At 45.3% G+C, this 27823-nt stretch overlaps 1 long non-coding RNA gene across 3 annotated transcripts in view; it reads left to right on the top strand.

Moving 5' to 3' along the window:
* Positions 1 to 27341, top strand: part of LOC138110030 (uncharacterized) — a 37260-nt gene extending 9919 nt beyond the window's left edge. Inside the window, exons 2-5 of one of the 3 annotated variants that reach the window (XR_011150767.1) lie at positions 7001 to 7487; positions 23159 to 23832; positions 25039 to 25397; positions 25772 to 27341. This is a non-coding gene — a long non-coding RNA (uncharacterized lncRNA). Of the gene's footprint in view, positions 1 to 7000; positions 7488 to 23158; positions 23833 to 25038 lie in introns of all 3 variants that reach the window. The other 2 variants (XR_011150768.1, XR_011150766.1) reach the window with 2 other exon arrangements.
* Positions 27342 to 27823: the final 482 nt, after the last annotated feature.

Here is a 27823-nt window from a genome sequence, read left to right as displayed (position 1 = left end):
TGTTTCCGAAATGCAAGAACTTGGCATTGCATCAGTTTTCCTATTCCTTCATATCTGAGTTTTTCTCTGTATCCATCAGGACTAGAAACATTTATTTTATTTTTTTTTTAATGCCTATGCCAAGCTCAAATTAAGGCAGAAGTGTCCACTTGCACTGGGAAAAACAGATGTGAACCCTATCCTTTACAAGGGATTCCACAGACATCCATGTCCTGACCCAAGGACTGCACTGCTGAGTCAAACCAGATTGATCTGACAGAGTGTCACGGACTGGACAAGACATGCCTAGGAGTAAACAAAAAACCAGGCAAAAATATAGTGATACTTTATTCCAAACTCTTTCCAAGCAATGAAGGATTTGTGGTTCTTGAACCCAGTGTAAGTCCTCTGGCATTTCATAGTCCTCTTTGCCATGGTGCTGCCCAGCAAAATATTGATCAGTGTTTTGAAGCAAAAATAAAACAACACCCAGTGTCCTCTGATACTGCAGACCTTAACAACCCATGAACGATGGACCACCTCAGCCTGCTTCAAACATGTCCCAGGTGGTTTCATGTGGTCCCCTTGTGGGAGGGGATGGATGACAAAAAATAGCTTCCTCATCTTCTCCATCACACTTTTGACTTAATATCTACTGACTGGTTTGTCTTCTATTTTTTTTTTTTTTTCTGGATAAAGAGTCCTATTCTAATTATCCTTTGCACAGACACTAATCCAGACTTCTGACAATATCTATTACCCTCTCTGTATCTTCTCCAGGTCTGCTATGGCTTTTTTTCTGAGGCAGGGAAACCAACACTGTGAGAAGGTGGTGGTACATTATGGATTGGTCAAGGAAAAACAATACTTTCTTTTCTGCTCTCTATTCCTTCCATAATAATCAAACATTGAGCTGATGTTTCTCATTGAGCTAGCTCTTACAACCCCAGATATCATATCTGTGTCATAACTCAGCTTTGACATCACTGAATATACGATGTTGAGCCTGTGGATGGCAGCCCAGGCTACCCAGGGTTATTTAAGAATGGGCAATGTGATATTGCCTTTAATTGCCCTTTAATTGCCCTCCATGAGTACTAAGGACAGCTGCAGCCTTTTGCTCTGAAGTGCAATCAAAGCAAACCTGCTCTGAGAGAAATATTCCCCCTGGCCAGACATGGAGGAGAGACTGAAAAGTTATTGGGGTCTCCTCTGCTCTCTTGTACCTCCACGACTTTCACCTGCAGTGGTGCTGCAGTGGATCCAGTGGCTGCTGAGCCCTGGGAAGCAACCTCAGTCCTGGCTGCATCCACGCACAGCTCTGGTCCCTACAGGCCAGAGACAAGAGGGTGTAGCTCAGGGAAACCAGCTGTCTGGGATAGAAGCTCTCAAAGCCTGTAGGCTGCATTAATACATTGGCTAAGACCATCAGCTGTGGAGGAAAGAGAAGCAGAGGTTTGGGTGCAAGGCCCAACCCCTCACAGGTCAGATTTGTTGGAGCACTGTACTGGAGGGAGCTGCCTGCCATCTCAGCCAGTGGGGTTCATGTCCCTCTTCTGCAGCCAGGTCCTACATAACCCAGAACTCCCCTTATTCCCCTCCCTGTGCTTCTATGAACTCACCTGCTGCTTTAACCAGGAGCCCCACCAGGCTCCTGCATCATGCTTCCGCTCTACTGAGGGAGGGAGGTGGGAGGAGAGCAGCAGAGCAGTGCTTCTCTGTTTTTCCTGGATGTCTTTCATTCACCCTCAGCTGAGTTTTCTCCCCATTCAGAATAACTAGCATTCTTTGGGGCACATTTCTCCTCACAAATCTCGAGGAGGCGGAAGCGCTGCAGAGCTGCTGCTTCACTAAAGAGCACGTTATTCCAAGGCTAAGATCTTATTACAATTCCCTTACTACAGCAACACATTTTTTCCGCTCCTTTTCGAAACCTCAAATGTTATGGCGTCAATGGTAAAGAAGTTTCGGCTTGCTTGGATTTCAGTCTCCTGGCCTTGGATGGAGGGGAAACATTATTTCTCTAAATACACAAACCCTTGTGCACACACACACTTGCACACTCCTAGACCCCAATCTTGCAGTAGGATCAGCTCCAGCATGGCCTTCTGCCCATCCGGAGTTGTGTTGAATGTAAATCAAGCACATCTGACAGCTCAGGCTCTTTCAATGCAGTGCTTTGGTAAGGCTGCTACTGGTGTGATCCAGGAAAACAACAGCATGGATCAAACCCAGCCAGGCAACTGTCCCAGTGTTGTGGCAAAGAAGATAAAGTTAATAGAGACTCAAATGATGCTGCAGGGACTTGTACATATCCAGGTACTGTTGGGGGGAAATGTGGCTTGTGCTCCCCATTGCAAGGCAGAAGTGGTGGGAGGTGGGAACCCAGAGCTCTCACTGCTGCAGCTCTGGGCAAACAGGCCAGAATTCCACCACAGCACAGGGACACAGAAAAGCACCTGCTGGCACACTTCCTCAGCCCCCAGGCTTCTATTCTTTGCATATATAAGATGGGAGGGAGCTGTGGGGCACAGAAATTGGTAGTGGATTTTGGGAGAGATTGTGGTGCTGCTGTTGTCTCACTGGGCTCAGTTTTGTGCCCTGTACACAGCCTGCACACCCTGGCCACCTTCCATGGTGACTAAATGGGTCTGTCCCATCTCACAAGACCAGCACAAAAACCCAGCCCTCCTTGATGACTTGCTCAGCACCCAAGGCACTTGGTGCTGTCTCTGTCACCAAAGCATCTGGTCACCTTCTGGCCTTCAACACATTTTTTCCTTCAGCAGCCCAGGGATAGGATGGTCTATTTATCACACTTGAAAACAAGGCAAGGAGCATAGCCAGATTGCTAATGTTTAGGTGCCTGAAGATGCAGATATGTGTCTCGTGGAATTGTGAAGCATGTGGAGGCACTTCCCTACCACTGAGCTTGAGCCAGGTCTCACAGTGGGTCTGGGCTGTATGCAGGATGAATTGGGCAGAGTTTATAACAGACTCTGTTGATGAGACTGTCAAACCCCCCTATACACTCCAAGAACAGCTTGTTTCCCACCAGTGAAAATTGTTATTCTCGCACTGTTGTTTCACAAGTTCTGTTTCCAGCAATGCCTGATCACAGATAAGAGAAATGCAAACTCAATATGTACATCTTGGGCTTTGTTTATCCAGGACCAGCTAGGCATTGTGGTGGGAAGAACAACATTTCACTTCTTTGTCCACAACTTCTTCGTCCACAACTTCTTCATTTTCTTCCACTCAGACCTGAGTTCCCAACAACACTTCAAACCACTGGAACAGGATAATCCCCTGATCTGGAATCAGTTTCTGTCTTGCCACATGGGCAGGTACTGATATGATTCAAAAACAAATCCACTTTTCTTGCAGTTTGCACTCTACTAGTGGCTTCCTGCAGGCTCTTGGTATTGCTTAACACCTCTCACAGAAACAGTAATTGAGCCCAGGACTTCCATCTCAGCTTCAAAGCTTGCCAGATGCCTTGCCAGAGCAGAGGGGATGAATGAGATGCCTGGGAGTTGTCCTCTCCATGCCTGCCACAACAATGATAATCTCACCAGAGGAATCAGTGGTGTGGCATCAAACCTGTGACTGGGAAAGAGACTTTTGCTACCAACAGCCCTGGAGCCCTAAGTGATGAGTACTTGCAGAAGGAGCATCTGCATTTCTGAATCTCAGTCAGAATTACCTTTTTTGCAAATTAAATAAATGAGAATGACAGGACTCAGGTTCACCTGAATAACAATGTTTCAGGAGATTGGCTGGAGCCTACAGAGAGGGGTGACTGTTTGGATCAGATCTGGATTTCATCTCCCACAGGTTAAACAGATTCTGGAGATGAAGGAAAGATAAACAGCAATCTTCTTCTGAGCTAATTTTCACTGTTCCTGTGAGCCTCACAGCTGGATATAACACTCCAAAGTGATAACTGGCAGAGTGGTCTTCACAAGAATGGGAACTTTCTGGTGAATTAGAAGTTATTTACATGACTTGTAAAAATCTGGATATTATTTTCTGCCAGTGCCAACCTAAGATGTAGTAACTTGGACACAGGATGGCAAGCCAGAGTTAAAATAAGCCCATGAGGCAGGCATGAACTGTCATCCAGCTTGGCCAAGAAGCTTCTGTGTCCTCCTCCCCACCACAAAAATTAACCTGATTAAAGGCAGCACAGTGCAAAGCAAGAGAGTTAAGTTGCAGTTACCTTGGAAGAAAGGATGGACAGGAATTGTTTAACCCAGCCCCTTGACCTGATTTCTAACAACAGGAGGCAAAAACCAGAGACAGTTGATATCCCTTTTATCATAAAAGACAGGGGCTCATTTTTGCTTCTCTGATTTAGGTGCTGCAAACAGGAGGAGGTGGGAAGAGAGCAGCCTTTGTTCAGTTGCAGGTTGCATAAGTCGCCCACAGCGAGCTGCTCTGTGCCTCCCTGGGACCAAAGCATGATGGTGACCCTGGGGTGGAGGTGCCTACCTCATGCCCCCCTTTCCTAGAAGGGCAGCATCCCCCAGCCTAGCTGCCTTTTTCTGGTTCTTTATTGTATGAACTCTAGGCACTTTTGGTGCCTACTCCCTTTGGTCAAGGGTCATGCTGTTAGCTCATGTGTCCTGCGGCTGCTCCAGGACCTCCTTCTAGCCGTGATGCCCCCTGGGAGAGTGCCAAGCCACCAAAACTTCCTGCAGATATCCACCTCCGTGACAAAGCTTGTGTTTAGCCTGGAAATAAACCCTGAACTCCTGTAATATGGGAAGCTACAATGGTCCTCAGACCAGACTCAGAAGTCAGGACATCCCTTCTCAAAACCTAAGCCTTTGACTGGGCAGAGCAGGCTAAAAGCAAGCCTGAGAAAGGGAAGAAAGAAGTGGAGACCTTTAGAGAAAAAGCATATTTGAGTGTTTATGAGTGATATTCCCTCTTGTCCTCTTTTTAATTGATGCCAAAATTCTCTTAGTTACATCTCTTCCGCCAAGCTCATGCCTTGACGTTGGTCTGCCATACCTGGCCATCTGCTCTCTCTGACCTCCTGCCATGCAGAGCATCCCTCTCTGAGCAAAGAAAACTATCTGTGCTGTTCTTCCAGTCACATTCTCACAAATCCAGCATACTAGGAGAGAATATCTCCTTGTACCATGCAAAATACCTGAGAAGTCTGCAAGCCTCAGGGGCCATCACAAGGAGAGAAAAGAGAGGTTGGTTTCCCCAGCTGAATCTCAGAACTAATCCCCAGGGGAATAAAACCCCTCCGTAGTCCTCACGAGGGCTGTTGTTGGCAAACTTTGCATAAACAAGACTCCCACAAGGGTCCTCAGTGTTTCCCTCAGCCCGTGTCTCTTGTCGGCTGAGGAGCCATGTGGTATTTGAATGTGAATGGCGGGCGCTTGCTGGCCAGAAACGGGCATTAATCACCAGCCTCTGAGCCGAAGCTCCAGCAGCTTCCAGGCTCTCTGCAGGAGCTGCTCAAGAGCAAGGAGGGGAAAGTGGAGTCAGAGGCCAGCCCTTGGCACAGCAGAGGGGATTGAGGCATGGGGAAATGGCTGCAGGATTCAGCCGAGGGGAATTAGGTTCATAGGATCTCCAAGACCCTTAGGATTCCTCTCTTTCCTATTATTGCTTATGACAGAGTTGATAAAACACCCCAGAAAAACCACCAGGCAGCCATTAGCAGACGTCAATCTTTCTAATCTTGGTTTTGGCCTTGAGTGATTGAGACCAGGTTGGCGATGAAATACAAATCAAGAACACGTGAGTTTTGGGAAAAACTAAATCCAGGCAGCAAGCTGTGTCAGAGGAATAATAACTCAGCCAAACCAACGTGTATCAGACCTGGCTTCCACAGCACAGTCTCAAACTGGATTTCTAGTAAATATAAATCAGTGCAGCTCCACTTAAATATGGGGTTCTACATACCAGACAAAGCTAGCCAGGATGTCAGAGATGGCATAGTGCTTCTGCCACCAACGATGGCCCATGGATTTCAAATGCTGCTGGGGAAAGCAGGCATCCACCTGACAGTCAGATACCCAAAACCTCTTGTTAGTAAAGCCCTCTGGGTCTCAGATACCAGTTAACTTCCAGGCTTCTTTCTCCTGAGAAGAGTTTTTGTCATATGGCCCACTTCAGGGAGGGCCACTGGTCTCTCATCTCTGCCTCTCTGCTGTGGTCACACTGTGATTTGGTGGTGGCTTCCATTTGGTCTTCCTGACAGAGACCACAGCTGCTTGGGCTTTAAAAAACTCACCTAAGCTCATATGCATCAATGAAAAATATGCAGGTGAATTAAGAGCTTGAAGTGTTTCATCAGTTCATTATCAAATGTTACTAACCCTCCTTTAAAAATAGGTGACTCATGTAAGGTAAGGAAGCCCAACTCCTACCAGAGCAGGTTTTTATTACAGGCAGACTTAAAGCATAAGTCTTTAATAAGGCTGCATACAGCTAGGACTAATACAGTCATGTCTCAATGGAGCTGCTTCCCAGATGCTGACAAATCAGACAACTTCTTCTTTGGCTCAGAGATCCTATCGATGTAGTAAAAGTGCTTCCACATGTTCATTATGCAGTGCACATATTGCTGTGTGGTTATTAATGTATTTGCTGTGCAGAGCAGAGACCCTGGCCTGCCTAAAACATGGGTCTCCCCTCACTGCTTGGTGTCTGTCTCCAGCAGCATGTCCTCTGATGTGGAGAGAGAAAAGACAAAATTTTCTACCCCATTAAATGAGTCAGATTCTTAAATCACTTCCAATCATTTTGTAATCCTTAGATTTAGGGCATACAATATTCTAAGTTAAGCAGAAAGGGTCTGCAAAGGTTAAAGACAATAAATCAGAAGACAGTAAAAAAAGACTAAAAAAAATTCAAAGGAAAGACAATATAGGACTTGAAATAACCATTTGATGGTGCTGAACAGAGTGGGTTTGGTGACAGTTTGATGGAAAGAAGTATTAAGTAAGAATGTGCACCTAAACTCACTCCTCTGTGGTTGGTTTTTTTTCTTCAGGTGTTTAGATTTGCAACAGAAATGTGGCAGTCACTCACCAGCAAATGAACGTTGTACAATGGTGATAACTCAGTCCCAGCTTATGGCTGGCTGAGCTTTGTTCATGGCTTGTGATAAAAAACTGATAGGAAAGCTGACCTCAATTATTCACGTTGCTGATTGCAACTTCCTTCATCAGCCCGGACAAGCCAGGTAACCTCTGCACCTCGGTTTCCTCCTAAGCTGTGCACCTGTGGCAATAATGGAGTTTTAATGTGGACACTGCTGCACCAAGGTGAACTATGAGCATGAGAGATGGCAAAAGCATGGTCTGAGCCCAGGAAGGCTTTTCCACATAAAATATGTGAGGTACCTGCAGTGAGACCTCTTCTGTTGCAGCCGTGGCCATGGCTGGGGAGATGGGACACCACTATCTGAGGGGCTGGATCTGTTCCTGACGGTTTGTGTAGCCTCTGTTCAAGCAGTGACTGCTAAAAGAGGGAAAAAGGTAGGTACAGAGGAGCCATGTGAAAAATAAACAAATCAAAGTCTGAACCCCTGTGACAGAGAGCAGGGTTTGCATGGAGGTCTGTTTGCCAGAGAGGCTCACCCTGTTCCCATCATGTTTATTTGCAAAGTAAAGGTGAAGCCATTGAAATAACAGCCTGATGTAGAGTGCACCAAAATCAGTGGAAAGACTCCCACAGTGCTCAGCAATATTTGGCTAAAGTTATAAAAATGTCATGTTCACAGTGCCGTTTTGCTTCTCTGTTTTACAGCATTTCCCAGACAGGAGTGGTGTCCATCCTTCACACACCACTGGATGAGAGAGAGAAAGCTGTACATGGCTAAACAAAGGAATTTGTTAGGAGGGCAGAGAAGTGTTGCAGGCTGACCCAATTTGTAACTTCAGGTCAACACAGCGTGTAAAGAGTCAATGAATAGCTAGGCTGGGAAAAAGAAAATTAAAATATAGTTGAATACCTGTGTTTGTCTTGCTTTAAAGGTTAAATATAACGTCAGGAAATTAACATTTAGTTTGGGGTCGGATTTTGAATCAGTTTCACTCTGCTTTGGATGAATTTCATCCAAATTTTTTTCAAGTGTTTCATTTCAATGTGAAAACTACAAAGCTAGTTCTGTTTCAGGACAACTCCGACTTATATTTTCTGTTCTGAGCTTTTAGTTCTGTGGCCACACTAGAAAAGCAGCTATTCAGAACATCTTAATTATAGATGAAACCACAGTCATCTCAGTGCCAGTAATGAGCAGATAACTTCTTGGACCATACTGACTGGCAGTACAGTAGGAAGCCAGTGCTGTGCATTTCAAATTTTATTTAACATTCTCTTATAAACCCACTTCTCCTGCTCCTCTGCTGTTTTTCCAAACATCACTATAGTGAAATAGGAGCATCACAACAGTACAGAGAAGAACAGTGGAAGTTTTGGAAATACAACACACACAGCCCCTTCCAGGCACAAAGCAAAAGCCAAAGAGCACTGACTGAGCAGATTTATGTGTACATTCTTACTTAGAAACTCTTAATATCTAAGAGTTTCCCAGCCATCAACTGCTTCTTTCAGGTTTTATGTTAACATGTTGATACACACACAAATCCTAGAAATGAAAACGATGCAATTGCTTTGCAAAACTTGTAATCCTGTACTCATCCTCAGCCTCCCAGCGTGTGTGCAAAGGTTTACTGCGCACAGTAATCAGCAGTACGAGCACATTGGGCACCTTCACTCAGAGCTGTCTCCTGGGTCTGTGATGCTGTCTGTGAAGGCAGGACCCTGCCAAACCCACCAGTAGTAGAGCCCATAAAGGATCAGTCACTTGTCAGCTGGCAAAGGCAGAACAGGTTTTCAGCACTATTTTTCCACGCAAAAATAGCCATGGTTTTAAAAAATAAAAGATAAGCACGCTGACATGGGGAATGTGAGAACAGACTCTTTGGTAATCTCCATTGCATATACGGATGCTCAAGACACATGCTGGGACAGGATGACAGCACAGGGCTGCAGCAGTGGCTTGATTCTTTTAGTAGCTTCATTTGTAATCAGAAAAGGTATTATAGAATGAGATATTTATTCAACTGTGAAACTACTGCCATATAAAAACACTGACAGATCTATGTAGTGTCATTTTTTTTTTTTTTTGTGTAGGTTTGTGGATATGTTGAACATGACTCTTGCCATCCATAACTGCTAGAGCAGTAAGGTCTGGATGCACAATGTGTTTTGGAAGAGATATGATCCTTTAGGCTCAGGAAGGTCTAATTACCAAGCTGAGAAGGACATTTTTTCCACAGCAGGTCAGCCCAAAATTGCTTTCTTTAGGAGCAGTCAGAGCTGGTTGCATTGGACCCAATGGCCAGATGCCCTGACCACTGGGCTAGCACAGCCATGTCTGACTCAGTCTGGCAGTGTGCCCACTGCATATGCTTAGCTCTTCTGGAGCAAAGTATCCCTTTTAATAAAAGTTTTTCTAAACATTTTATTGGGGGCAGTATTATTCTTTGGATTTTGCAGGAAAAAAAAACAAATACCCTTCCTTCTGGCTGATTTTTTAAAGTTTAGTAAGAACATAATTGGAATCCTTCTATACTGAAAAATATTTTGCCAGAGATTGATAATGGTGTGCAGACTAAGGATAAAGGCAAATTTAATCACTGCTTTTATTATTCTGTTTTCCTGAATAGGGTAATTTCCCATCATCCTGAGTGGCTTGAACAGCCACAAGCCTGAAATAGTGATGATGGAATTTCCTGGGAACAAATTAATGTGGAGGCACTGGGATATTGCAGTAATAGTGTGGTGAAGGAATGTGCCTTTTACCACACGCCTCCTTCGTATTGATGTATATTTTGGCTAACACCAAGTGTCACTTGCAAAATGTGCACCATGTTGTGGCCTGTGTTTTTCTGGCCTCTCCCAGACCAAAGCAGGGAGCCCTATTTCATGTTAGTCACTCCTGATCGTGGTCCTGCAGCTCTTTCCCATGCAGGCAGAGCTCCCACTGATTTCCAGACAGACATGTACAAGTTAGGGCTGCTGGATCCGTCCCTAACATAGTAAAAATAGACAGTTACTTGGTTGTTTTCATGAAAAGGAGAGGAAGGAGAGCATTATATAACAGGAGGGTTTTTGGGGGGAGAGCTGGTTTATTTAAAACCTCCAGTGATAGCTGCTTTCCCTGACTGGAATTGGCTCTGCAGCAGGGCAGGAAAGCTGGGATCTTGCCATTGCTGGAGAGCAATGCTCTTTTCTTTATTAGAGGACAATAAGCCACATTCAAGACATGCTAAAGAGCTGGAAGACAAGCAGGCAAAGCAGAGAAATTCAAAGTGAGGGCCGGTGCTTGGGAGCCTGATGTTTGCATTTGCCTGCAAGGGAGAGGCAGACACCACTGAAGATGCAGCAGCTCTTTGCCAGTGCTCTCAGTGCTAGTGGGGATCTGGAGGCACCAGTGGGTTGGTTTAATGGACACCTGTGCAAATTGCTTGCCTGTAGTAGGTAGAAATTCTGCAGGACTGAGGCAACTTGGTGAGTGCAGTAGGCAGGGCACACCTGGGTGGAGATGGCATTTTTTAGGGCTCTGAGGGAAATTTAAGGACCTCACAGCAAGCAAAGAGAAGGGGTGCACAGGGGCTGGAGGTTCTGCTATTGGGACTTTTGCCCTTGGGCCATGTGAGGAAGAGAGATCTCAATGCTTGCAATCTCTGTCCTGGCTCTGGGCACCATCAGCTGTCCCCTCATGGACCACCACAGGCCAGGTGTCACCTGCTCAAAGGACATGGCCACAGAGTTGCTGACAATACATGAGCAGCCCAAAGGCTTGTCTTGTCTCTGGCAAGAGAAAATGCCTGAAGAGAGTGAGAGCAAAACTTATCTACTACGTCCCTAGATGTTGTCCTGGCTGGCTCCTGTCCTGATCCATATCTTCTTGGGAGAGGCATGGAGAGGCATGGCTCTCCAAATACTTGGAGGAGGTTCCTCACCTGTGGCCTCACACCAAAGCTCCGTGTGCTGTGGGACATGGGAGCAGGTCTCAGGCATGGCCATGGAATGGTGCTGGCACACCCTGAGCTGGCTGCAGGCCTCCCAAAGGATGCCAGCGCTCTGATGACACCATGCTGGGTGTCCTCAAAAGTCCTTAGAGAGAAGTATTTTGTATTGTGCATGCATTGATCCCAAGCCCAGTTTTCCTATTGTTTTCAGTGGAATTTGTTTTGGGCCACAAGGCTCTGAATCAACATAGTGTTGAGCCTGACAAGTCAGGAGAACTAGAACACCTGATTGGGAAAAGGCATTTCTTAAAAAATTATTTCCTGCCTGCGAAGCTTACACGTAGACTTGAGTTTAGAAGGACAAAATGCTGTCAATTCTGTGGGACTTCAGCAAATCCTGCTGTGCTTTGCAGAGCACCTGGCTGTGGGCTCTAAAAGTAGACCCACTTCCAAGTGAAATACAGAATATTCTCACTGGGAACAACAGGCTGTGTTTATTCCTTGAGCCAGTTTTTTCACAATATTGGGGTTCACAACATGCAAAGGCAAGGAGAAGTATCAGGGTCCTGGTGAAAAGCCTCATTTCAGAACATCACTAAATAAAAAAAAACAAACAACCTAACAAAAATGTATTTCAGCAGTGAGACATTAATTTTCAACATTGAGCCAAGGGGCATTTCTCACATGTAGTTTGAAATGAAAAAAGGAGAATTGTTGGCACAGCCTTTGCTGCAGCGGTTCCAGAGGAGTAATTAAACAGGAGCCACTCGGAGCCGGCTCAGGGGAAAGCCTACACCTTGGTCTTTCCACATACTAGGAAGTAGGAAGGACTGTGTGCCTGCCTGCTTGCCTCTGTGTATGTGTGCACATTGGGGTTTTTTCATTTTTTAATCATATTTGTGCATTATTTTCCTGTGTGTCCATGGCACCTTATTTCAATGAACAGTTTGAAAGGCATATGCTGTTGAGAAAAGGGGAGAGAAACTCTCCTGATCTTTTTTTCTCTTGTCTCAGTGAACATGCCATTCTTTGATGCTTTTCCTAGGGCTTCTGTGACCTATGCTTTACACCACCTGGCTGGTTTAATTCATGAATCCGCTATTAATATGACAGGCTCTGCAAAGGTGACTAAAATGTTAAGGAGACAGATGTCATCAATATCTCTCAAGGGTAAATACTTGAATTTTGCTCCCTTTTTCTGTGGCTGGTCTCTGTTCTGATCTTGGCACTGTGGCTGAGCCACAGAGACTAATTCATTTTTGTGTCTCCCTCAGATGCTCTGGATGAATGTTAATCATAATTTTAACAGTTCCCTGTGCTTTTCTCAAGTATCAAAGCCTTTTTTTTCTGCCACTCCTGCTGGAGAAACCCCATCTTACACAAATGAGCAATGTAGCTGTAAACATCCTTGCAACTCATAAGAAGTTACAGGGTGCTTTCTGCTGCTACCAGGGCACATTTTGTCCTTCAGGCAAGAAAATATTTCTTTGCTAAGGGTATTGCTAGCTCCATGCTGAATCTGCTCAGCATCTTGCTCTCATAGAGATTTCACCTGGAAAAGTATCTCAGGATCTGATGTAGCTGTCCCAGTGGTGACTGAAGTGGAGGCTGGACTTAGCAGAAGTAGGTCTGGGGCAGATTCAGCACAGGGAAGGGAGAAAGGGTCCCAGTGACACAACCAGAGTGTTTAGACAACAAATGGTCATCGCTGGAGGGGCTAAGGAGAGGATGGTGATCTCTGCGGTGGGCTCAGCATTAATGGGAGATACCACAAGTGAAATCAAAACTCTGCCTGTGCTTAGAAAGCAGCAAAAGCAAGGAAATGAGTAAATCTCTTCACTTCCTTGCAAGTTGTTTAGTGCTTTGGATCACAGCTAAACTGCCCTGATTAAGCCCATGTAAGAAACCAGATGTCAAGCCCAGATCCAGCCATGCTCTTGGGTCTGGGACACAATTCATATCTGAATTCATATCGTGGGCCTGTTCTGGCCTGAGCACGCTGCACTTCTCCTCCTAGACAAAGCCCCATATCTACGCTGTCCACATCATATTTATCCTTAGGAGACCGAACCAGGAAGATTGTTTCATCTTCGGAGAAAACCTCTTTTGCAAACGGGCATTGTGCTGGTCTCATCTCTCCTTTCACACTCCTTCCCAAGGCAGTTACTTGTCTGCTGTAATTTACTCTTTAATGCAGCACTTTCCTATTCTGTGAGACAACAATCATGAAGCATTTAAATTCCAATTGAGTAGGGCTGGAGTGCAGAGGGGCTGCGGCTTGTGCAGCGCGGACAATGGGAACCTGAGACAGGGGACACCAGTTCAAGGCCCCCCAGGAAGGAAGGCTACAAGCTTCTCCCTCACATTCCCATCTCCCTAGAGATGTAAATCAAGAAAATGAAGGGAGGGGAAGAGGAGGAGGGGGGTGTTTATAGAAAGAAAAGGGAAAATGGATTGAGTTGTGCTGAATTCTAAGACAAGGATCAGCTACACAAGAGAACTATTGAATAGCTGTGAAATCTGGAATTGAGCCATCAAAAAAGCTGCTGAGCTGCATGTGAATCAGGTTGATTGTTTTTGAGAAGCACCTGATTTTTTTTTTTTGCCCCCTCTCTCTCTCCCAGGCTCCGTGCTTAGCCTTGGAATTTGAACATGACTGCTGATGGGCTAAATTGCTTTTCCTTGAGATAGAGACATTTTAGGGAGTGGGAAAGGAGGGAGGGTGGGGGAGCATCTCTCTGGATGTGAAGGCCGTGGTACCCGGATCGTGAGCTGACAGGTTCCCCACTGCTCTGGGGAATGGCATCGAGGAGTTCCCACTGCTGGCAGAGACCAAGCAGGAAGAGCAAAGAGCTGCAGCTCTGGGACAAGGAGTTCCAAGGGCTACTGGCTGCCCTGTAGTACGAGTACACTTTGCCTCTCTTCACCAGGTTTGTTCTCTCAGGAATTCACATTTCCTATCTTGTCTCCCAGGACAGAGACAGCACCTATTTCCTGCTGAGGGGTCCCTGCTGGACCTTGGGGAAATGAATTGCAAAGCCCCAGTTTAATTCTACACGTATCAGCACAGTGTCTGATTCTCTCATGTGCAGTGGTAGACTTGTAATTCCCTCTGCAGCATTCACTAGTGAGGGAAGCAAAGCACAGGGATGCTACAATGCTTTTTCCCAAAGAGGACTGTGATTCCAGAGTGGTCTAAAAAGGTACCCTGAAAGAAAGAAAAAAAATTAGCTAGGCTGCTTTTAAAAATCTAGCAGTTTGCCTAGGGTTATGGAATGAGTTGGGATTGCAAGAGTGAAACCTTGCCTTTCCTCATTTGGTATGTCTGAGAACCGTCTCTGTTCTAATTTATTATTATTGTATTGCATTATTGTGTAATTTTATTGCATTAAAAATCATGTGAATAGCACCATGGTGCTCTGCAAACAGAGAGCAACACAGAGCCACTGCTCCAAGGAGCCTTGTTAAACTGCTTCCAGATTTGACTCGAGAGACCTACACTCTATTACCTTATGCAGAAAACATCTACACTGTTTTATTGTTGTTTATTTACTGATCACCGAGAGTAAGCACTGTGCTGGGAGAACTTGCACAGTCTGGACAGTTCTATCAAACCTGAGCTCTTCTGCAATAGGATGTGCTCATGTGGCCTCTTCCTCCTTCCCTCTGTTGTGGTACCCTAGCTCAGCCCAATCCCACAGCCTCTCTTCCTCTCCAAAAGGAGCTGACAAGACTCAGTTTCCCCCCAGGCCTTGGAGGGGTGTTTAGACCCTGTAGACCATCTCTGCCTGTAGACCACCCTTCTCCTGCCCATGTTGGTCACACTGAGAAGCCCCAGGTACCTTGGAGCAGCCCCGGGGTCGGTCTCAATGCCACCTTCCCCCCACAAGAGCGTCTGTCTCTTCAGAGTCTGTGTAGCACCCACGCACCAGACCAGCATTAGGACGAGCTTCAGCAGCTGCTGGTTGCCACAGCAGCTCAAAGCAGCCAGGGTGCTGCCGTGCTGGTGTCTGCAATGACACTGGACACACCCAAATGAGCCGTGGCTTGCGTCTGGAGACAGGGAAGGCTTCGGGCAAGAGGGAGCCCAGCACACCCTGCTCATGCTGCCCCGACCCCAGGCACCAGAGGGGAAAAGGCTCAGTCCACAGGGTGTTATTTCTTTCCTTTCAATGGAGAAGACCCTCTCATGGGATGAAATGTGCTCCTAGTAGCGGGGGGAGGGAAGGAAATGCCCCACCATCCCCTCTCAGCCCCCAATCTGTTTTTGTGCTCTCGATCCCTGGGCAGATCCCAGCACCCCAGCGCTGGTTACGCACAAGGTGCTGCCCTGAGAAAAAGCTCACACAATTACCAGCCATCCATCCCGCCGGGTGAGGGGACTCTGAAAGGTCCGTGGCGGCGGTGCCTCAGCTCCGGAGGGAGGTCAGGGGCAGCGGGAGGGCAGCGGGAGGGCAGCGGGAGGGCAGCGGGAGGGCAGCGGGAGGGCAGCGGGAGGGCAGGCTTTGTGCACCGGCCACCGCTGCCCGCTGCAGACCCCGGCCATTCACACGGGGCCCGACCACGGGCCCCTTGAAGTTAATGAAAAGACTCTCCGGGATGTCAGGGGGTTTGGGCTGAGCCTTCGGTGTGCAGAATTAGATCCACATCCTCTTTAACTCAGCAGCACTGTGAGCTCCAGGAGCACCCAGAGACGCCCAGGCTGAGCACTCTCGGATAGGTGCAGGAAGCATCTCTCCATGGCAGTTGCTAAAGAACCTCAGGTTTTTTTTCCTTTTTTTTTTAGCGGAGAAAAATAATTAACCTTCACCTCAGGTCCCAACTCGCATAACCACAGATGAGATTCTACTAATAATTTGCTTGCTTAAGTGACTCATAATAAACACTGTGAGTTTACTTTTGCTTTGAGAGCAGCTGATCTTTGGAACAAACCACCCACAGGCGCAAAATCATGTCACCCATTTGCTGGTTTAACCCCCTGAGTGCTGACACATCTGCAGACCCGGCTAAACTGCTGCTTGCAGGAAAGCCTGGAGCCTGGCAAATTTTGTCATCGAATGTAAAATAATATCCAGGGAGGATAAGATCTTTTATTTACCTGTTTCAGACTGGGATGCCTTTGCTGAGGTCAGTGGCCCCCACATATGGATCCAGGGATGAGGGTGGAGGGAGAAACTTCCTGCCCCATCCAAAACTGCTGACCAGCTATTTATTTGCATTTTCTGAGGTGGCATATTTTCCATATGACAAGTTCTCCTGAGGATCCTTTTATCCAATAATTATAGATGAGCATGCTCAGCCTTGATTCCCCCTCAGGGCAGCCTGAATCTCAGCAGTGCTGATAGGGGGTTTGGAAGGCACCAAGGCTCACCGTGACCTCACGCTGAGCACAGGATCCTAATGGGACACCACAGAACTCATGGGCTAATGCCAGTCTCAGGAGGACACATTGCTGCTGTAAATAAAAAGAGGCAGAGTCTGTTTTCATAGAGCTAACCTCTTTTGCCTCCAAAGCACAGGGTGGGGTGCCCACCCTCACTGCCTGCACAGAGAGCCCTGGCTTTGAGGTGCACAGACCATGTTTAGGAGGAGCCCAGTGGAAATATCATGATCCCTTGTGCAATGCAGAGATGACAAGTACGCACTGGCCTGGGTGTGTAGCTGCCTGTGCCAACAGTGAAACACCCTCCCATCTGCACACTGTGACCCGGGCACACCTGGTGTCATGGCCGTGGTGCAGGAGGGACTGTGCCCTGTTCTGCAGGTGGAGATAACTGAGTCTGAACCAACAGAAGGGCTTCCCCAAGGTCATAAAGAAAGCCCTGCCAGAGCATGCCCTGTAATGTAATTTAAACATCAAAACCCAGTTCATGGAGCAGCAATTGCTCCTATGCTGTGCACATGTTCCTTTGCCCTCTGCTTGGCGCTCGATGCAAGGAAGGTTTGCAAGAGCAGCAAATTGGCCTCAGGCTGCTGAACAGCAGTTTTCCGTGGAGCTCTCAGACTAATACATTTTTTGGAAGAGAATTTTATTTCTCTTCATCCCCAGCTTATGATTTCAGCTAAGCAAAAACCTGCTTGACCTAATTTCTCCACCTTGAGATCAAAGGTCGTGTTTACCAGGATTATTTCAGTCTTCATTGTAGGCACAGCTGGTAAACAACATGGAGATTTTACAGTATTTAACTTTCTGATAGATTTATGGAGGCTCCCTGCTTGACTTCCTTTGCTTCTTTCAAAGCTATTGCACTCACCCTTCAGATGATACCATGCACTATGTACCTTCAGGCCCAAAACCCAAGCTGAGCAGGAGAAAAGAGCAGTGTGTCAGCAATTATTCACCCTCCCTCCCCAAAGCCTGCCCCAAACCTCCACTCTGGATCATCTGCCTCCCAAAGAGTGCTCATGTTAGGTCAGGAACAGCCCAGCCCTGCTCAGGTGCAGCGATGGGCATTGCCAGGCTGCCAGCTGCAACCAAAGCAGAGGCAAGGCCTACCACCTTCCCTGGGCTGGAAGCTGCATAACCTCCACAGGCCAGTGTGGAAAAAGCTCTTCCTCCATAGGGAAAATGTTGAGGGCTGGGGCTGGCTCATGAAAAGAAACAAAAAAAAAGAGGTCTGCTGGTCCAGCAGTTGCCTAAAGAGTTTTGCACCCTTGGGAGCCATAGCATGCTGCTGGGAGAACACAGGAATGCATCTCCATCCAACACTTGTCCTTCTTGCAGTGCAGTGGTGGTTGGAAGGGCTCAGGCTGGATTTTCCAAGTTGCAAAGCCTCCCACTCTTTGGATTTGAGAGACAATTTCTTCTGTCCCACAGTTAAACAGCTCCAGTAGTGACAGCAGAGGGCAACTGTCCAGATCCAGAGCTCCAGCTCTGCATGTGCCTGGTAACACCTGGTGGCAGAAGGAGCAGAGGATGTCCCTGTGGGCACCAGGTGTGCTCTGGAGTTGCTTAGCAGAGGACAGGGACCAGATGAGGATGCTTTCCCCATCCTTCTCCAAATAAAACTCTGGCTTCTGCAGCACCTTCCTCAAAGCAGTGTTTGCATCACCAGTTACTCAGGGAGGGAAGTTTGGGAGCTTCTGCTTTTGCCAGAGCATTCATGCCAGCAAAGAGATTATTCAAATCCTCTGCTGAGGAGTCATCTGGGGGGAACCTGTGCTACGTGCAGTTATTGCCTCTGTACTGCAGAATTGATCCTCAAGCAGAGTCAGTGACTCACAAGGAAATATTATTGCACCTACCAAACAATGGCCTAAATATATAGTATTCAGTATATTTTATCTTCTTTCCATCAGCATCCACAAGGTAACGTATCTTATTCAAACACCATGAAGTCATACTTCCCTGGTACAACCATTTTCAATTATTTATTGAACAATGGAGGTTGGAATGGACTGAGTCCTGCTATGGTCAATCCTTTCTTCTTTTTCTAGTCGAGTCAGCAAAAGGTGGTTTAGGTGTATAGAGGTAACAACTTGTTAGTTACTGCTTTGGAACGGGTTTGGACCAGGCTCCCAAAAAAAGGGCATTGCTCCCTCTTCAGAGGCACTACCCTCACTAAAAGCAGTCAATGCAAGGCTTTACTTGCCCTCTTGCCCTGGGGAAAAGATGCAGGCCTGTACTTTTTTATATGTTTTAAGTCTGAGCTGTTTTATTTCATTTATATCATGAGGTAGTCAAAGAATATGCAGAAAAGCTCTGGAAATATCAGCCTGTCTGCTTGAGGTTTCCAGGAACCTCAAAGCAAGCTCTAACCAGAGCATAAAGCAAAGCCCAAACCCACCTGTGAGTCTCTTAACTCTAGACTTCCTAAAAGTGCCACAGCAAATAAGCTGGGTAAGAAGTTACTCTGCACTACCTGAGACAATTTTGTCACCCTCCCATGCCTTCATGCATACCCCAGCAGCTGCGGAATAGATGCTTTGGCAGCTCAGGTGGTAGATATTTGCAAGGACCAGATCTCCAGCTTCAGAGAGAAAGCTTAAATGAGACACGTGAAAAAATGTTTGTCTTTTTAAAAAAAAGAAAAAAATCCCCTCAGAAAATTCTGGCCACTGATGAAAAAAAACAGGCTTTTTTACTAGAAAATTCTGAAGCTTTCTGAGCAGCATAGCAGCCAAAAAGCATTGCCATTACTGCAAGATAGGAGGAAAGACTTTTAAAGCAAAAATATTTATTAGTGTGAGTTAAATTCTTGGCTTTCAATAATCTACTGATTGCAATGGTACCACAGGAGATGGGGCCTATTTGCTTCAGGGGACTGCCCCGGCTTTTACAAGGAAATGGTGTAAATGAAGTTAAGCTGTAATTTGTGGATAATTGAGTGATCAGTGACAAATGTCCCTGTGACACACAACAAGCTGTCATGGAAAAAGTATGCTGCTACAGCAACATGTCACATGTGGTCTTAAACTGATTATTCTAAATCATCCAGTGTCTCTGCTCAGTGTTTGCTTAAATAAAAAAAAAAAAAAATCCCCCAATTTGACCTTTACAAAGTTTAATTTAAAATAAAAAAATAAATAAAAGGCATCCAGAGATAAGTCAGAGAAGATTTTTCTGCCAACTTTTCTGGCCAGGCGGGTGAACAGACCACTAACACGAGTAAAGTGAGATGCTCGCCCTCTTTGCTTGCAGAAATGTCATGCAAACAAACATTTCCAGGCCAAAAACCCAGATGTGTAAAATAATAACCCGGTGTGGAGAGCTGGTGTCACAGCTCCAATTTGCACAGATAGGCCGAGGGTAGCCTATAATCACAAACCTGAGCCTCCCCAAATATGCTCTTTCTGGAACATTGTGCCACAGAAAATTAATTGCATTCCAGCTCCAGGGAGCATTAGCACTTCTCTGAATTCAGGGCCAGCCTAAGGAGCAGCCGTGCCCTAGGCAAAGAATCCAGCCCCCTCCTGGCCTTTGCCCCTTCCTCCGCGGGACTGAAAAGGAAAAATTATAATAAATCACAGCCTTTAGAGACACCTACTAAACACTGACTGGAATATAAATGTATAAATAAAATAGGAACTGAACGCACTCATTTCAGCCCTCGATTGTGGCTTTTCTTCCCTTCTCACTTTCATTTCTTCTTCCTTTTCTTTCACCTTTGTTTCACACATTCTCCTCTCCCTACCCCCTCCCCCTCGTCTCCCTCAGTTTTTCCCCTCCTTTGTTGTCTTTTACTTTCTAGCCCCTTTCCAAGACTGTCCTTTCTCACCCTTTCTGTTCATCATACCCTATTGGTAGTTAGATCTCTTTCCTTCTTCCTCAGCACTTTTTTTTGACTCTTTTCTCTTCCCCAAGAATGTCCTGAAGATAAGAAAACAGCCCTCTGCAGAACAATCTGTATCTCTCAGAGATTTCATCCTTATCATTATTTTCCTTACAAAGAGCAGTTCCCATTTAAGATACCTTATAAGTTTTCTCAGGGCTGGCATTTAGGTATAAAAGAATCCAGAATCATTGGTTTCCTTTGGAAAGTTTGGCATATATGTGGTGCTTTCTTTAGATAATATGTTACTTAGGAGCAAACCTGTTACCCTTGTGCAAGATTTCTGTGACTGTGGAATTTTCAACCATGCAGGTAGTTAAAAACTGATCTGTCTTGGTAAAGGGGCTTAGATCTGGCCAATTTATACACTGTTATTCTTACAAGTTTGAGTTACTGTGAGTCATGTAGAGTGCAAGGAGTAAAAAAACTAATTCATGATCCTACCAGCTTCTCTATTCACAAGTTTTATCACATTAACCATCTAAATCTCTCTAACATGATATAACACCCCCACTGGGGATGACTTATGTCGATATAAAGTTGCTTATGCTGCTCCAGTTACTCTGTCAGGGGAAGGGAAGGAAATACGTACAGAAGGTCCCTTTATGTTGAGGTGTTTGATTCTGCCTGAGCAGCTGCAGCTATGAAAAGTCTCACACTGCTGGTCAGTGGAGCTCTGGCAGTACAGAAACTATCTGTAACAACCTGCATATAGTGAAGAAAAACTATTTTGTGAATGAACAGTTCTGCAGCAGAGAAGCTGTGTGGTTTTTCTGGGATCCTGTGGTATCCTGTTGACATGTGAAGCATTTTATCTTTTAACAACACCTTTCCAAGGGATCTCTGTTACAACACCTTTCCAAGGGAAGCATTTTTCTTACTATGTTTCCCATGAACTCCCTCCCCAGTATATCCTTTTCTTGTCTGCTGACTCCAGCTTGCTCCGTATGTCCTCAGGATTTGTGTTGTAGAGGCACTGCTGAAAATGAAGAGGCAACTTCTGCTGCAGTTGGTGTTTGGGTTAGCCCATCTCAGCTGGGCTGCCATGCTCAGCTCCTGCATCCCTGTCTGTGTTGAGAGGGGTCTCCATGGAGGAGTATATGAAGGTCTGGGAAGTCTGACATTGGTGTTTCCCCTTGCTCTATAACCAGATATACAAAACACTGACATTGTTGATTTTTCTGCACCAACTCTCCCTCAAACTTCCCAGGATGATGACTTGGATATGGGGAAGTATGATCCTGTAGCTGTAAATTCCACAGCTGTGTGTACCACAGCCATGACCCTCAAATGCTGGCTCAGGGGTCTGGCCAGTGTCCACCAGGGCTCCTTCCAGCCCATGGAGAGCCCACAGTGGTGAGCACTGATGCATGGCCACACTTCATCCCAACAGGCAATAAGGCAAGTGTGGGCTCTCCTGGTCATGGAAGCTGAGAAACATTCCAGGAGCTGCTGTGGGGATATATCAGAGGTCTGAAGGAGAGAAATAAAGGCTTCAGACTTAAATATTAATCAAGGTTTGTCCTAGTAGTATGAGGCATGGTAAGCGTCTGAGCTCAATGTCATGGAGCTCAGTGCAAACTGATCCTGCCAGGAATGGGGCTGTGACCGAGCTTCAGACATATTTCTGCAGCTTCTGTTAGCTGTGGTCAGCTGCACTTGAAGAACTGATGGAGATCCACTCCCTCATTTACTAATTTTTATGGATAGTGTATCAGATGTATGTTCCTGACAGGTTGCAGGCACATGGACAAAGATCCAGTGTGATATGCTGTGCCTCTCTAACTCCCAGCATGACTGACCGTACGTCCCTGCTTCCTTAAACTGCTCCACAGAACCTTTTCTCTGGCTCCAAATGAACTTCTTGAGGGTGGTGGTGCACCTCCAAAAATTTGTCACAGATTAGTAGTGCATTCAGACAAACCTGTGCAACACCACCTGGCCCATACACATACTGGATGTCTCAGATATATCAGGGATAAAAAGTATGATCTTATCAACTTCACAGAGTCACAAAGTTGGAAGGGATTTCTAAAGGTCATCTAATCCAACTCTCCTGGCATGAGCAGGGACATCTTCATCCCAATTAGTTTCATCTTCCAGGGTTGCCCTGCTGTCTCTGATCCCTGCTCCATTCAAGTCAATTGGACATTTTGCCATCACTCTCAGTGAGCAGAGCTGGGAGTGCTCTTCTCACCAGAGTTAAATCCAAATACAGCATTGCTATTGAAAACAGGGAGACTTGTTTAAAGTATTGAAAGCATCTTAATTCCTAATCTCTGTTCCTCAGATGGAATTTAATGTTCTGAGAAAATGTGCATATTTTCTCACCAGAAGAATAAACTTAATTGATCCTTTCATTTTTAACTCTCTGCCCGGTGGCAATCGGTCACCTCTTTGCAATAATAGCTGCAAAGAAAATAATCTTTGCTGGATCAGATGAAAAGGTGGAGAAAAAGTCACAGAATTAACTGGCAGAGCAATCTGGTTGTTGCCCTAACATATGGAAATAATAAGTGCCAGCCAGATAGAGCCTGAACACTGAGCTTTCATTTTGTTATTCTAAGCACAAAAATAAATATTTTTATGACTACATGTAAAGAGTAAAAGCAAATAGAGTTAATATGTAAAAATATACATTTTGCTTCATTATGTGTAATAATACATATTGATTTCATTACAATATTTTTGTTAAGATCAGTTTGCCTGGGAATAGTGGTCTATTCCTAAAGCACAGCCTGCCTTTTTCAACCCATCTTTCTGAGGTGTCGTGCTAGTATAAAATGAAAGGGAAATATTAACTAGGCTGTATTATAAAGAGTTATACACTGGTTTGGGGGGAAGGGAGAAAGGCATTTGGAAAAATGTGAACTAAAAACATTTTTATTTTTACAGTTGAACGTGTCTGCCTGATTTTCAGTCATGGACTGCTATGGGCATGAAAGAAGAAATAGAGAGGGAAATGGCAGCAGTGCTCCGACTGTGAAACGTTCCAAGCAGTAACACACCAGGCTGCTTTGTGGCATCTCTGCAGCCCCTGTAAGATGAGGGCAAGGGCACTGCTACAAACCTGGAGCTCAGACCCAGCAGAAACTTGGAGCCAGGACAACCACAGAAAAGTACAACATTTTGCAGCACTGCCCAGGCACAGGCAGAAGTGGAGTCACTCTTCCCCAGCGCTGGCATTGTAGGGATTCTGCCAGTCCTGCCCAGCACCTCCACTCACCCAAACATTGGGTGTCCTACCCTTGCCCTGTGTATCTCTTGTGATGCCTGAGGACCACAAAGATCTGAATTTTGGCAAACAGGTGCCTTCTGGAGCCTAACACTGGAGAATGATCTCACATGCAGCTGTGTCATTGGGAGTCTCATTTTATGTCATCTCTGCCCACCTACCCTCTGAGTTAATCCAGTTTATCACTGCCCCATCCCAGTCTGTGAGGCTGACAACTGAGCAGCTGACAGGCTCCAAATGTCCAACCACATTTCATACACGGGGGGGAAGCTGTGAAAAAAACAGTCACAATCCCTTAGCATAAGGACATGGAATTTTACAGGCATCGTGGCGGGTAACTGCTGTTTGCTTTTATTATTCATGGCCTGGTTTAGCCCAAGAGAGAAAGTGATATTTATGTGTATCTTGGGGGAATTCATACAATAAAAAGATAGAAAACAGCAAAGCCTAAAACCAAGCAGCCTTCTCACCCTTCCTCAAGGTGCAAAGACTGCAGTACCTGCAGTGGTTTTGCTGACACTGAAGCTGAACTCAGCTCCTTCTGCATCCACTTTCTGAGAGCTTTATTTCTCACTCCAAAAAAAGAAAAACCCCCTTGACCAACTCCAAGTTTCTTTGGCCCCATGCTTGTATAACAGACCATCTGTCTGTTTGAACTTCTATGGGCAAATGGTCCTGCCAGTGTCATATCCCTCTATTGATTTTGGTCTGGGTGATGACACAGAGGTTAAAGATCAGCCTATATGTACATTATGCAGACTCGGAGGAATGCTGACATGAGGTGCTTGCAGCAGCAAGAAAGTCAAACCAGAGAGCACATTCAGAACGTTAAACAGCAAATCTTGGCTTTGCAAACATTAGTGCTGGCTGTATATGGGAAACTTAAGCTTTTATATCCAGCAAGTCTATTCTATCAAGTATCACTTAGGCTGTGGGCCGATTTACCACACTTCTGTACAAGTGATTTAGCAGATATGGATTCTTTTTAAGAAATGTGCTTATTTGTTTAAAAGCCTGTTATCATGTTGTGGATTTGGACTGAAGTGAACTTTTTTTTTTAATCTAGTGAGTGGGTGAGTTTGGTGAATTTTTTCAAAATCTAATGAGTAGGTGTATGTATTGCAAAATATTTCTGAAAGTGGGCAAAAAAAATGGTTACAGCAGATTTCGGTGTTCCAAACTCTGGATAAATGAAGTGATATGTCAGCATTTGTTTTCTTAAGGGAGCAAATAAATTGTGCCTCCTAAAAGGGTAAAACAACATGTAGGTTTCCATTTGTTACAGTCCTACAGCCAGTGAAAAATCTCTCCATAAGCAATGGACATCCCTGAAAGAAAGTGTGATATTCCCAGAGAAGGCTGAAGTGCTTAAATGGAGAGCCAGAATGGGAATGGGTTGACTCTGAGAGGGGAGGAATTAGGGTTGAGCCGAAGAAGAGAAACTCAGAGCTGTAGTGCTGGGCCCATGAGGTTGGGAAGAAATTAAATACTGATTTCATTGCAGCTTTAGTTGCATCTTAGTTTTTTTTTTTTTTTCCAGAGTTCTATCAGAATGCCTTGAATCTGCCAAATTGGTTGAAAATCATGAATGGGGCAGTCTACTCCACGTGTTTTTGTCTCAACTAGAATTCCACTTGCATTGCACTGATTTTAATTCCAATTTGAGAGTAAACTAAGCACAACCAAGCATCTAAAGAATTTCCAAAATGGCTCATTCAAACATGATTTTAAGAATGGGTAAGGATGTGATATGGTTATTTTGGGAAAAGGATACTCTCACAATCTCTGAAGAGCTGATGACCTCAAGGAGACTTTGTTTATCAGTCGGATGCCAGAATGTGAAACTTTGGCCTTCATTTTTTTGGTGATTGTTGGTGGAATTGGATTTTAATTCAACAGGTGAGGACAGCTGCTTACTAAATGCATTGCCAAAAAGTACTTTTTTTGAATTTACCCCTGAGAACACAGCAGAAGCTTTCTGATTACCCCTATTGCTAAGGAGAGGTAGCATAAAAGGACCAAGAAGAGGACAGTGGCAATACAGATCTCTGCTGGGTTCCACCACCCTTCCTTCTGCCTAAAAGATACTCTTTTTTTTGTTTAAGTTTTCCTTTGTTTGGAGGTTCTGTGGCTTTTTGCTCTTTCTTGCCTTCCTTTTGCAGTTTCTTCCTGACCTCTCTGCTGTGACTAGCTCTTCTCTGGGGCACATGCAAATACTCCATATTCTCATGCCCTGGCTCGTTTCATGACGATGTTTCATGTTGTTCTCAAAGGTCTGCCCTGGAGTCAAGTCATTGTGCAAGATGCAGGTTTTGCTTAAGAGCAGGCTAAAGACAAACAACAGAAAATACCTTCTGAGAAAGACGAAGAACCTCAGCTATTTTTAATTTCATCACCTTCAAACGACATCACGTCCAAATGTCTGCTTGAAATAATGGGACTGAATCAACACAGAATTTTGGCTCTTCTTCCTTATTCCACTCTAGTTTTATATCTCCTTTCAAACAGTCTTATTCCATGTCTCCCCACAAAGATACCTCTTTTGGAATCATTCAGCTCCATGGCCTCGTGCCATGCTTTGTTTGCTCTGTATTATACTACTCTTGTGCAAACTTTCTTTGGTGCAGGGATGTGCAGGGATTTTCTGGGCTTTGGCAAAGCTCTGTTTCTGCACGGCTTCCATGATTGGGAAGCTCTGTAAATAAATAGTCATTAACACCTTTGCAAATTGTGAGATGGATAATGTCCTCCCATGCATTTGATGTAAGGGCCCCAGTTCTTTCCCAGAGACTTGGGGATTGGACTTGATGATCTTAAAGGTCTTTTCCAGCCTAAATGAGTCTATGACTCTATGACAACTGAAGTTAGTGGAGATGCATCCATTAATATCACTTAAAGATAGGTGGTTTAGCTACTAAGTCTTCTCTTGGGTGGTCAGAGGGTGGCCAGCTAAAGGCAATTTCCCTTGGTGTGTGTTCTCCTAAAGTTGCCTAATAAACCATATAGTTTATTGGTTTCTATGAGTCTTGTTTGAGGAGGCTTTAAGTCCTGTACCCTTGAGTTTTGCTGGTGTACTCACACTATTTTGACAAGGAAGATGGTGTCCAGCAGACCCTATTCTCAACTGGAATGAAATCACTGAAGCCCAGTAAATGTGGGAATGCTTTTACATCAGCTGAGTCATCGTCCCACAGTCGTAGAAGAAGGATGTATCAATGGACAAGATGGGCTATGTGGAAGCCAACAGCAAATCTCCTAATGGTTTCCTCAGAGCCAAGACTTCACCCAAATGGATGTGTGACCTCCTTCTAGGGCCACATGTACCCTGCAGCATTTAGGAGATTAATGAACCCCCATCCCCGGGCTGCCATAAAACACATCTGTGGTCACACACGCAGCTCTTGGGACAGGCTTTATCTCCTCTCATTGTTTGCTCTGTGTGTTTTAACATAGAGCCTCAGGATACAGCTTGGCTGTGGTACAGCATTTTGAATAAAGCCATCCCGTAAGCCAACCACAGCTAAGACACTGTAATTCTCATAGAGACACCATGTACTTTTTATGCTCCTTAGCTCAACTGTAGTCACAAATCCCTGTTTGTACTGGCAGATCCTGTGAAAATAAGCTTTAGGAGCTACTTGAAAAAACTGTACCTCCGTGATGTTTAGCTGCATTGCCTGGTCTTGCCTGCCTGCTAAGAGTAGCCCTACATACCTTGCCTAAAACAACCCCACAAACCGTTCAGAACTTGTAATTCACATTATGTTGCATTCTGTGGAGGCTGTAATTAAAATCAAAAAGACAACAACCTATTAAAAACCAGTTCTGCAATGATTTTCTGAGTACAACCTGCCTATATACCAGTAGCTGGTCATTCTTGCCAGTTGCACATCTCTTTTAGCACATGACATTAGAATCATAGAATGGTTTAGGTTGGAAGGGACCTTTAAGATCATCTCATTCCAGCCCCCCTGCCATGGGCAGGGACATCTTCCACTAGACCAGGTTACTCAGAGTCCCATCCAGCCTGGCCTTGAACAGAGTCCACAACCTCTCTGGGCAATAACATTACTAACCACCACGTAAAAAAGAGCTCTTTAAAGCTGCTTGCTGAGACTCACAATGGGGCTAAACACAATTCAACCTGCATTAAATTTCAGTAAAATTGATTGTTTTCATGAAAGCCCCAAACCCTGAGCTAGGACGCTCCAAGCTACTTCAAAGACATGATCTCTGCCCAAAAGGAGCTTTCAACCAGACAGAAGCCCTGGAGGTGGGGCACTGGGGCAGCAGGGAGACAAAGGGCAGCTGAACAGCATCAAGAG

Source organism: Aphelocoma coerulescens, chromosome 4, assembly GCF_041296385.1.
Source record: "Aphelocoma coerulescens isolate FSJ_1873_10779 chromosome 4, UR_Acoe_1.0, whole genome shotgun sequence".
NCBI classification, from domain to species: Eukaryota; Metazoa; Chordata; class Aves; order Passeriformes; family Corvidae; genus Aphelocoma; species Aphelocoma coerulescens.
This window is presented reverse-complemented; position numbering and strand designations above follow the sequence as displayed.